Raw genomic sequence first — 13,269 nt, forward strand, 5'->3', positions numbered from 1 at the left:
TCAGTTATCTTATTACCACAGCGTTTATTGAGAATTTTTCAGGGAATTATGGGTTATCAAGGGAACATAAACGAAGGGAATTTTTAGAAAGGGATGTTTCAGTTCTCTACCGTTTCCACATTCATCATATTATTCAAAGTTTAACACCAAGAAGAGGAACGTGGACTTTGATTAGTATGGAGATATCGATTGCAACTGTTGTTGTGATATATGATAGACCATTTAACCTCTCAAGGATGATTTTTGAAGGTCTAGTCACAAATGTGAGAAAGGAAGAGAAAGATAAATTCTTAATGTACCCGAGGTATCTGCAAATAATCTTGAACATCTTACATCCAGATCTTCCAACTGCTGGTACTACACATGTTCTGCAAGATCCTAACGTCTTTAGAAGAATAAACAGATTGGGGGCAACCGTCCAATTTAATCCGGAAGTGGAGTTTGATATCCTTCTGTGGTTGGTGAATAATAACATGGAGGTTATGGAGGTTCCTGTTTCACCAATGGTAAGCAGTGATGAAGAGGAGAGTGATTATGAGAATAAAACTGATGATGATGATGATGGAGGAGGAGGAGGAGGAGGAGATTTTGTTGTTGATGAGGAGGTAGTAAATGTTGAGGGGGAGGTACCACAAGATAATACTGTTTCTAATCCAACACCACATGTTTCACCACCACCACAATCACCGCCTCAATCCCAATTCCATGAGCCTTATATACCTTCACCACCTCATTTTCCCCAAACATTTGAGCCAGTTATTCCTTCACCTCCATCTTCCCAACAAACCCAAACCCAATCCCAGTCCCAATCCCAAACCCAAACTCAAACTCAAACCCAAACTGAACCAGAACCCTATATAACAGAACTCATTCCTTCCCATCTCATAAACCAACCCAACACACCATACCAGTCACCAACACACTCACAAGACTTTAACTAACATGACATTCCATTCTCACCACCTACCCAAAGCCATATACCTTTAATCAAAACCACAAACCCTTTACCTCTCACAAGCTCTCAAATGCTGAATTGAAGGAGAGAAACGAGGAGTTGGAATCCCAGCTAGAACAAGCACTTCTCAAAATTCAAACCGTGGTGTCTGAGGTTGAGAAAAACTTAGATGCACCAAAATAGGGGGAGAATGTCCCTGTAGGTGGAGAAATTATTGTTGATGATGCATTGAAACATATCGAGTGTTATACATCAGTGATGATGATGGTGAAGAAGTGGAAAGGGAGTCTAATGAGGTTTATGTAGTTGATGAGGTTGCTGATGTGAGGGATGAAAATAAGAAAGTGGTTGACGAGGAAGTGAATTTGAATATAATGTTAATAAAGATGTGGGTGCTGATAATGAAATTGAAAATGTTGAGGAGACTGTTGATGATAAGATGGTTGGTAATGATGAGATTTTGATTGATGCAAAAAGTGATAAAACAACTGTATTGGATGATAATATAGAAGAATCTGTTAATCTGGTGAAACTGTCATTCTATCTTACAAAACTGAGGAACTCAATGACGATTATGATGAAGTCAGTTCTCAATTGGTGAAGGAGAAGGAAGTTGGACCATCTAGGTTGTTAGATATGGAGGAAGAGAGGAGGAGATAAAAGGGGAAAGCAGTAGCAGAGATGAAGGCCAACTGCAGCCTATTAAAAGAAAAATAAATAAGTCAATTGACCATCTGTTATTTGTTGAGGAATCTGCAGAAAAAGGAAAGAAGAGACATGATAAAATTATAAATGAATGGGTTCAAAGGGACACTTCGAACTACTTTCTAACACAAAAGGAGATAGATGAACAGATAGTTATTATGGAGCAGATTGAATTGAAGAAGAAGTTGAGTGAAGAACAGGGAGGTAGAAGAGGAGGTGATAAAAGGGCTACTAGTACTACTACAGGCTGAAGAGGTTGATAATGCTCTAGCCCTTGTAGTATATAAATTTCAATTTGAGAATCTTCAATAAACTGTAACAACTGCTGAACCATCCACTGAAATTGCTGATAAACAGTTGGTGACAGACTATGATGCAAAAAGAATTCAAGAGGAGATGATAAAGAAGGCCAATGATAAAGTAATTGAAAATCTGTAGAATGAAATAAAATCAAATGAAAAAGAATGGGCAGTTGATCTTGTGAAGTTTGTTAGGAGGAAGAAAAGGTTTGGAAACAATATACCTGAGGAATTAATACCAAAATAGAAAAAGAAGAAAATTGTAAAAGAATATAAGCAAGGGGACAAGGAGAAGGAGAAGAAGAAGAAGGAAAGTACTATTGAAGAACCTATACAGGCTGTCCTTTTGCAAACTGTAAGGCCAGAAGAATATGAGCAAAATGTAGACATAGAATCCAACGAACTACAAATAGGGCATTGGAGGACATTTCTGATCAAGAGGATGATGAGGAAGGGGAAGGACTAAAAGAAATGGAGGATAAACTTGCTTAACCTCAAATCCATTAGTCTGATATACATGTTGAGAACATAAAGGCAAGACTAGAAGAGTTGAAGAGAGAAGATCTGAGAATAATCAATCTAATGAGACAAGGTTTTAGATTTGAAGAATTAAATGAACTATCTGAAGAAGACCTTAATTTGTTGTTTGAAAGAAAGAGGGATGAATTGTAGAAAGAGAGAGAGCAAAAGAAGAGACAGTTGAAGCAATACATCTCCTATCTAAAAAAAAGAAATGCACATAAGAACAACTGAAGAATATGAGTTATGAAGATATGGAGGATGTTAGCAAAGCTCTGAAAACCCAAGAAGAAGAAGATGAAAGAAAAAGGATTGAAAAGAGGGATATTGATGAATTGAAGGGAAAAGACAAAGTGTTCAGGAGATTTGGTGGGAAATGTGGATTCTTATTAGAACATGGGTATGATTTTGAGCAAGCGAACTCTATGAGCAAAATAGAAGTAGAGGAAAAGTTCAGAAGAATATCCCAAAAAATTGAAATATGAAAGTGAAGCTGCAGCTAAGGAAATGAAACAAAGAAGATTAAAATAATTAAAACAAAAGGAAGAGGAAGATAGGGAAAGAAAGATTAAGGCTGACAGAGCCAGGGCATGGATGGCTGAGGAGAAGAATAAAGCCTTGTCTAAAGACAAAGAAGTTTTTCTTGAGAGACTTATGGAGGCTAGGGGTAAGAGATGAAATGAACAAACTGACTACTGCACCAAAGAAAACACTATATGAGTTAGAACTAGCAAAGTACAGGAAGGAATTGAAAGAATCATACAAATCTGAGGAACCAACTCAAACTCCTTCCTTGATCCGTGAAGTAAAGAAAGAATTAGTTGATTTTGAAGTAAACACTCAGCGGCTGCCATGGGAAGACAAGGAAACGATTAACACTCTAAGTCAAGCTATGTTGAAGAAGGGAATGCCAGCTGGAGTGTTTGATAGTTTGGGTGAATCTCAGTTGAAGGACTTATTTTATAAAGAGAAAGAATATTTTGATCAGGTTGAGGAAGAGAAAAGAAAAATAATGTCTTTGTAGTCTGGTCCAAGAAAACAGACTGTCAGAAGACCAAGATCTCCATCAAAGGAGCATATGGACAAAGAAACCATGAAGATGATCAATTTTTTTCGAAGGAAGGTGTTGACTACCTTTCTCTTATCATGTTAAAGAAAGAAGATATTATGAAATTTTATGAGTCAAAAGGACATGTGAGAAGGCCCCAACAGGTGCAGCCAACAAAGACCATGTGGTAATCATGACCTGGTGGTAATCATGACTAGTGGTAATTATGACCAGGAAAATTCAGAAGTTCAATGAAATGGAAGAATTTCTCAAATACACTATGAAAATAAGACTCATTATTTTATCTTGAAAAATTTTGAAGGTGTGGCTCTGGAAAAATCATTGAAGCAGTCTCTGACTTAGAATATCTCCATGCGGATGATCTTCATGATATAATGAGATGGAACCTTCCAACTCAACATCCATTCCACGAGGAGATATCTATATTTCAACAAAAGGCTACTACTGTGAAGCTTGATAGAAGCACAGAAGCAGGGAGCTCAAGGAGATGAATACTTTTGTTTTTGATTATGTTTATTTGATATGTAATGTCCTTATGACAGCATTTGAATATGTGATGTTATTTCTTTTAAGTAATGTAATTTATTGCTTTGAGAATTTGATGTGTATTTTTAGACAAGTGTATGTAACCTACAAGGGTATTGGTTCATCTGAGTTTGTTCCAATTTATGGGGAGATTGTTGGGATCAGGAATTGATCAAGGAAGATTGGAATCTTCTCAACCTCCTCAAAAAATGGGTATGTGTGGAATTCGAGCGAAATTGGCACTTCGAGCAAGCCTAGAACTTATTCAAGCAAGGTATCTTACTTTTGAGTAAGGTTATCTTCTGGAATTCTTCTAAGTGTTAGTTCGAGCAAACTATGCTTCATCAAGCAAGGTTGTTCTTCAAGTCGAACAAGGTTTGTTTCAGAGCAAAACCCTTGACTTAACCAAGCTTAAACCAAGTAAATTGGGGGTCGAGCAAGGTTTATAAACAGTGATCTCAAGCACACTTGTAGGAAGTTAATGGAATCATACTAAGGACTTTTACGAGCAAGGTTCAATCATGAGCAAGCTACAATGTCACCAGCACACTTAGTTTTTTTTTATAAAGTTGAAGACAAAAGGTTGAAGAGATCAAAAAGAACAGGTTTGGTCGTATGATATTATCGAGAAAAGTTTGATATTATTATGAAGATTGAAGTCTGTTGAAAAATATTTTCTTGGAAAATTATTCTAAGTAAAGCTTGCTCGAGGAACTGTTCCAGCACACTTATGGTTACAAGGTTTGCTCGACAAAGACAAAAGCTTACTCGAAGACCTTTTACACTTGTAATATTTGGAATACGTTTGAATATGTTATGTAACAATCATTAGGATTTCTAGAAGGTGTCAAGTGTGCCTATTCAAGGAATGTTTAAGTCACATTTATGGGTGTGAGTGATTTGACAGATGATTACACTTTCTTAGCAAACAAAATATTTGTACAGAAAGTAGCCACCGCCTGACATTCCAGCTAGAAACCCTTGATATTTTCTTTGTATTCTGAGTTAATATTGATGGAAATTTTTTGAGTGACTTGTGTTTTGTCATCTTTGTGTTATTTAAGAAACAACTTGAATATCATTGATTCCGCCTTTGATGTTCATTGGGTTTTCACATAGGCATTTTCGTAACCGTCTTGTCAACATTTAGTTGTTGGTTACGATAAGTGAACAATTGATCCTGCCAATTACGGTTTTGGCTTTTAGCCGCATATGATAATGAATAAGTAAGTCTGTTATGAACGGTAAATGTTTTAAATGATTTTGGTGAAGATAAATATTTTTGCGCATATATTAATGGTTATATAATAAGTATGTTATGATGCATAATGTAAACAAAAGAAAGCCTGCAGCCCTGATACGTGTTTACATTGTAGTATGCTAAATGGGAAGGGATAAAGCAAATATATGATAAGCTTGTTACCCTAATATATGTTTACATTATGTACTTGGTGTTGCTTCTAGGATTTGAGGATGATATTATCAGTTAATCGATCCTTAAAGTTTGTTGTGGGTCGAACACTGCGAAGATAAACATTTGAAGAATCCATGAATTTTTATGAACATTCGTAGTTTCGCAGAGCTTCCCTGCGAAACTAAGAACGTTTTCTTGAAGATTCAAACGTTTTCTTGATACTTTCGCTAATTAGAACGTTCATAGTTTCGTAGGGAAGCTCTACGAAACTAGTGAATTCCTACAAATGTTCTTCAAAATTCATGGATTGTTCAAATGTTTATCGTTGCAATGTTTGACTCGCTGCAAAATTTAAGAATTAGTTACATGATAATATCTTTCTCAATTACTAGAGCCAGCAGTTCTCTCCTTATGATGGTACTATCAATTCATCACAATATTCAATGATAGCCCGTTAATCATCTTCCCAAGTAAGCTTATGAAAATATGTAATAGACCATAACCGATCAAGTATAGTATGATTTCAACGTAATCTTCGAAGCCTTTGTTTATTGTTCCTCCCATCAGTTGTAGCCCTCATATGTTTGATCGGTCAATTCCCCGTATCTCTCAATTGAGGATAATATATAACACAGACAATGAATAAGGCTTCAACTTTGGGCGAGAGACTTCAACTTCAGCAATAAAACATCACGCTCTTCATACATTAATGTATCACCCTAGCTAGATAATGCTTGGTGGTTGAAGACTACAAGGTAATCTTCAAACATAGCGTAAGGTTCGCAATCCACAGATAGGTGTTTCTTGATCATGGCACACTTAGCCTTTCCGCTATCATCAACCGTTACGTTAGTGATGTCAATGCCACCGACAATCTTCAGCTTGGTTCTCATTCCTTGTAAGTCCCTCCGTTTAACGACATAAGATGAAAATTTGAACCAAATTAAATAGAGTGAGTGATATTATCAATATGACAAATTGATCTTTAGTTCTTCGAGGATTATGATAGTTGGAACTAATCATCATTGATCTGCACACATCTTCATAGAAGAAGACAGAAGATTTCCAATATCACTGTTGATAAGTTCTTTTGAATCGTCGTAGTCCCTGGTCTTTGCAATGTTTCTTCAACTTTACCTTTCAATATTTCCCCAAAATACCCCTTTTTAGGGAATATCTAGGTACTTTCACAAGTAGGTATGCCAAAAAAGATCCGAATGTGCATACCCTCCAGTTTTGAAGCAAAAACGAATTTTCACAACGAGCATATGCTCTGTAAGGAAAATGTCTGGTTTCACAAGATACCAAAAACATTCGCATATCGAAACCTTCGCTATTGTATGAGAAACTTGAACTTTCGTTCGAGATTTGAAAACTACGAGAACAAGGTAGATTCGTAGAATGAAGAACCAACTTTCGTAGGATGAAGATGAAGATTGCCCTATGTTTGTAAGATCTGGAACTTTCACAAAAGGAACTGCTCGTGAGAAAAAAATTCCCAAAACAGGAAAAAATACCCTAAAATCTCCAAATCTGTAATCCTTTAACATCTCTGGCTAGTTTCTAATGAAGATACAACCGAAAACAACCCGAATCAGATCACTATCGCTGTGATACCAAATTATAGGTTCCTAGATCTTGGTTTATGAATTGATTTTTTGTGACGAACGATAAGACAGGTTGGTGTGAGCCAATAGATCAAACACAAACATAAATATAAATAAAAACGATACAAAGCAATGATTTCGGTATACGAGTTCCATTAATCAAACGATTATATCACTTTCTCTCATCCTGGGTTAGCTTGAATAGTGGTGGTGGCTCAGATACATAATTGATCGACCTTCACATATTAGGTATTAGTTCCCTATATATAGACCCTTGAGCCGGTTTGGTTCACCTAGCCGCCACTCGTGACCGAACACATGCACTTTCGCAAAGATTCATGGAGGTTCGCACATGCCATCATCAACATCTGCATAGAGTAAATGACCAGAATCTCATACTCCATCGTGGAGATTCAAATGCTTTATTGATACTTTCACTAATTATAACATTCGTAGGGAAGTTCTTCGAAACTAACTAATTCCTGCGAAACTTCATGAATTCTTAAAATTTTTACCTTTGAAATATATAGTCCGTTGCAACCTCTATGGATCAATTAAGTGAAAATATCATACTCAAATCTCATAACCAACAATTGGTCTTACACGACATTTGGAATGATGGTGTCATGGTCATAGCCCGACAGGTCTGTATGGTCATCTGGGAGATGTGAATGTATGAAATGAAAGTAGGAAAGACCAGCGGACCTAATAAGTGTTAACTTTTCTAGGGTAAACGAAGGAAAGGCCTTCAGCCCAAATTCATGATTAACTTACCTGCATATGTATGATTTATGAATGATGAATAAGTATTTCTTACATGATGTTATTACAACATTAACTTGACACGATATGCTATTATGTTTTTAAGTTATGTTGACTGTGACCTTAAAGTTAGAACACACTCAACGAAGCTACTTTTACTATGCACATAAAATTTATTTCAGGTATCTTATGTTAGCAAGGAGTGCATTGATGGGCTATCCAATTTAGAGCCTGACATCCATTAAGAATTTTATGCTGGGATCATGCTTATTTATTAATGACATTGTGCTATGTAAGAATGCTTTAAGACTCCTTTATGTTCTAGCTGCCTACGTTAATGAAATTATTTGGTTTGAGAACTATGCCTTATGAGTAATCCAACAAATAAACTATCCATGTTCAGGGAAATGTAAATCATAAACTTGTGATAAAGGAATTAAAACAATAATAACTACCCATTAATATAATTCTATTACCCATCTAGCTAAAAATTATAAAAATGCCACATGTAAGTCTAGTATTAATGTAACATATGTAATTTATGTAATTCTCTAATATAATGAAATTTAGCAAAATAAATATAATATAATATAATATGTAATTAACGTAATATATGTAATCCAATATATGTAATTTCATGTATACTCTACTCTACTATAATGTAATGATGTATACTCTACTCTACTATGATGTAATTTAACGTAATGTATGTATTATATATATGAGCATTTGGTTAGCCTTTATAATCTATAACAAGACTTTTTCATATATACAAATACAATAGGCTGCTCTCTTCTTTGTTGTATTCTAATCTGTTAAAATATGAAGCAAACTTCGTTGAAGATGTTATTGCTCGCGTTATTGCTTTCAGCCTATGGTATTCTCGTATATGTATCCTTTTCAAATTTTAACATGTTTTGACATAATTGCTAACAAATCGTATGTTGCAGCTTTGGAATTATCATTAGGTCTTACTAATCAAGCCTTGTTAGTGACAAATCAAACATTATCTACCAAAATTGATGACAATAAGATTGATTGTGAACCTGTCCCGAGATGTAGGGTCGATAGTATATGCTCCAATTGGTGCAAATGTACAGGCCAAGGTACAGTAGGGAAATGTGTTCATAATCATTGTGAGTGTGATAACTAAGTTTTGTTTATCATAAATAAAATCTTAAAATTTCGATAATGATTATATGAATAGAGTCAATTGCGGGCTTATATGTGCTTGAATATTATTTTTAATCAACTAGACCATTTTCTTATTAGTTTTATTAGTTTTACAGTTTTATATGTTTCAACTTATTCCAAACTAAACAATTCGTAATTGTCATATATTAATTAAACTACTAAAGGAAGAAAATGAAAGATTGGGCAATGAGTAGTATCAACAAACATAGGGTATGCGTAGAGTGAGGTGAGTGCAAACATTTTCCTTGTCTTAATAGATAGAAATTTTGTTTCTAGTGAAACTACTAGTTCTACGTGTGTATCTAATAATAAAAAACTATCCACTATCACTTATCACAATTAGGTTAGCCCTATATACTTTAGCCGTTTCTCCTATATCATTTTCACCCGTTTACAATACATTAATTTATAAATTGAAAATATTATAAAAGAATAAATTTTAATTTGAAAAAATATTTAGTTTAAAAGAAGAACTGATTTCCATATCGCCGACTCATTTTCTATCATATCTTATATCACAATATTTTTTTGTAACTCCTAAATATTCATTACTAACTATATAACAAAATTACGAGTAAATATAATAATTATTATTATTATTTTATAGTTTTAAACTACACTAATTACATTACAAAAAATAAAGTAGAATAGTAAATACGTATCTATTTATTTGTACGCCTCTCACGTTAAGATTCATTTGTGTGTGTGTCTAGGGTATGGTTCACGCGAGTAGTGATATTAGTGCGAGAAGGGAATCTTAGTCATTAATTTAGCATAATCAATTGTCCTAAATAAATATAGCAGACTTATAATTAACAAGAATATAATTGACGAGGATTTTTAATGTCAAGACTAATTTGGTCTTGTAAGTTTTTTAAGGTCAAAATGGAGTTGTCAATAGCATTAAATGGTATTTATTACCAATAAATCCAAAGTTACAATTTAATTTGTTTGAATTTATATTTTTAGTGATTAATTTTTTTAATGAAAAGTATTACAAATTATATACCAGAATACCTTCACTCATAATTCGTCAAATGCGTCATATACGGTTTACCAGATACATGTTATGCCTACACAGATTCATGTATGCCTACACAAATTCATGTACTGTGTTGATGGTATTGTAAATGTGTATATGCAAATGTTTCATATATTATATTACTATTATTTGTAAAAAAAAACTTTATTTTGTTCTTTGTATACTTTTATACGTGTAATGTGTGTGATATTATAAATTGTCTAAAATATTGATAAAATATATCTAAAATATAAAAAAATCATTTGTAACTTTTGGATAAAAGATAATAAAAAATAAATAAAATAAAGTACTAAAACATGATTTGGATAAACTACCGATTTGGATAATTAACAAAAAGTGTGATGTGGATTAAAAAACATGATCAATAAAATAACATGCTAATTTGGATATCTACCGAATTCGTAGAAAATTATGGCAAATCAACATCTCAGACTACTTGAATTTGCATCGATATTACGAATAAAAATTAACATGTAAATATAAATGATGATAATGAATAATTAAGAATTAACTGACTATAAAGAAATTGAAAGAAAACAAAACAAAATATAATTAGAAACCTCCATTTATTAGTTACAATAAAAAAAAACAATTACCCTTCTAATTATATATACACAAAAATAAAAAAAGAAAAGTTTTGATTGGTTTATATGATTTTTCGCATTTCTCAGAGTAAGATTATTTATCGCATGAACTTAATCATATATATATATATATATAGAAAGGTTCAAATAAGAATAATGAGTTTTCTATGAATAGTAAGAACCAACAAATTTTTGACATTTGGCAATACAAATGATGGTGAAAGAACAATTCTAGAAAACTATGTCGGTTATAATGATTAAAGAGTAATTCTAGAAAACTATGTCGGTTATTGGTGATTTTAAATCTCAACCATTGATTAACATGATCAAATGGCTATGATTTATTCATAATCTTCCTAGGAAACTACTTATTTTTAGGATAACTCTCCCCTATATATATATATATATATATATATATATATATGTATATATATATATATATATATGTATGTATGTATGTATATTAGTTTGAACCCCCCCCCCCCCCGTTTTACTTATTTAGGTTTTTATTTTTAATCGTTTTGTTATTTTATATTTTATAATGATTTCTTTTTATTTTTTAACGTAATTTTTTTTATTTAACACGTATATATTAGTTTGTTGTGTTCGTTATATTTTTTAAACTTTAGCCTATTTTAGTTAAGATGTGTAGGTTTTTTATATTTTTAACACAGGCATGTTTATCTTTTTAAACAACAAACATGAACACAAATATTTGTCATATGTAAAAGAGGCAGTTGATGTAAAGGTGACGATGGTGAGTGGTAATCAGAAGTTAACTGGTGATGGAGAGCATAGACCAGCGACAGAGAATATGTAGAGAAGATTAATTAAATTAGTGTTTGATGGTGAAATGGTTTCACAACTAAATGAGATATTATAACCCGTTTGAGGGCTATCCGGGTTTGAGGAGACCCATGACCTATAGAAAACGATGGAGCAATGATGATGAAAGCAGGAACCATGATACGAAGCATGCAGTCAATGGTGTATCGCTTCTATTGAATAACGACTCAAAACCCTAACACATCATCATCTCTTGTCACTCATCATAATCAAATACATCAAAAGCTAAGATGAATCTTCAATCTAAGAACTTGAATCATTGTGGATGTGATGCTGGAAGTATCATGGTCTACTTATTTCCTTATTTGTTTAACAATTTATTTGATTTCTTTTATTTGGTTTCTACGAATGAATTCTTTATGGGAACAAAATATATTTCATAAGCATGTTTCTAAGAATGAATTCTTACTTTGAAAAAAATGTTTTTTTAACATTCGTTACATTTTGGAGTTAATGGACTCGTTCATTTACATTTGTTACATTCTGATTTATGTTTGTTAAATTTATTGGCATAATTAAAAGAATTCACTAGTTTACATAATTAAAGTATGTAAACATGTAAAAAGCACATCTGAATGTAAAGCATACATAATTAAAGTATGTAAACATGTAAAAAGCACATCTGAATGTAAAGCATATAAAATTTGTAAATATATGAAATGTCTGTTTTTTGCTTAATTTTAAAATATGTAAGTGAAAATGATTTACGTTTCTTACATTCGATCTACGTTTCTTACATTCTAATATACATTTCTTACATTCCAATTAATTTGTGTTACATTAACGGACGATATTAATATAAAAGTGGAGAGAGAACACATGGGTCTCGATGCCTGCTTTATATGACAACTCCTTAATATTTCTAGAGAGAACCCCTTTTTTTTCTTTTCTTCTCATCAAATTTGTATTCCCATTTTACCTTAAACTAAACAAAAAGTGCATTTTACTTTTTGCAAACAATCTCAACCATTGATCTTGAAGATCAATGGTCTTGATATGGGTCTCTCTCTCTCTCTCTCTCTCTCTCTCTCTCTCTCTCTATATATATATATATATATGGAAAAGTTAACGTACAGATGCAATTAACGTGGTAATTGTGAGAATCAAATAAATTAATTATGTATACATGTAGAGTAATTATGCAATTAGATCATAGAATAATTATGTAATTACTTTATGATGTAATTACATAATTACTCTACTTGTATATATAATTACTATACTTGATTCTCACAATTAGCACGTTAATTTCATTCATTTTATATCCAAACCCTAAATATATATATAGCGTAAGGATCCTAAGAAAACTTTTTGACGTTTTTTCTGGGCCATAAAAGCAGGTCGTCGATCAGGTAGTAGGAGAATATTTCAGGATGTGTACCCCAAATGAGGCGCTTCAGATCTTAGAGAAAGCAGCTAAAAAGAGTACTACATATAATTCTACTCGTAGTATTCATACTCAAAGGGCGTTCATCATGTTGATTTAAACGTCCTTGTATCTGCCTAGTTAAGTCTCTCATCAAAAGATTTGACCAAATGCAAACTAATCTTGTCAAATCTAATTCTCGGTGTGGGGTGGGTGATGGGAAACACCCAACTAGTAAGTGCCAAGAGGACATGGTGATATAGGATGTTGACTTTGTACACCGACAAAACACCTACAATCTGGGATGGAAAAACCACCACAATATTAGCTGGAGAGATGGTGGTAGCAATCAGAATAATCAAAGACCACCGGATTTTTTATA

The sequence above is a fragment of the Bidens hawaiensis genome, unplaced genomic scaffold (genome assembly GCF_021521415.1).
Source record: "Bidens hawaiensis isolate Kalapana, Puna unplaced genomic scaffold, B.hawaiensis_p1.1 tig00055896_1, whole genome shotgun sequence".
NCBI classification, from domain to species: domain Eukaryota; kingdom Viridiplantae; phylum Streptophyta; class Magnoliopsida; order Asterales; family Asteraceae; genus Bidens; species Bidens hawaiensis.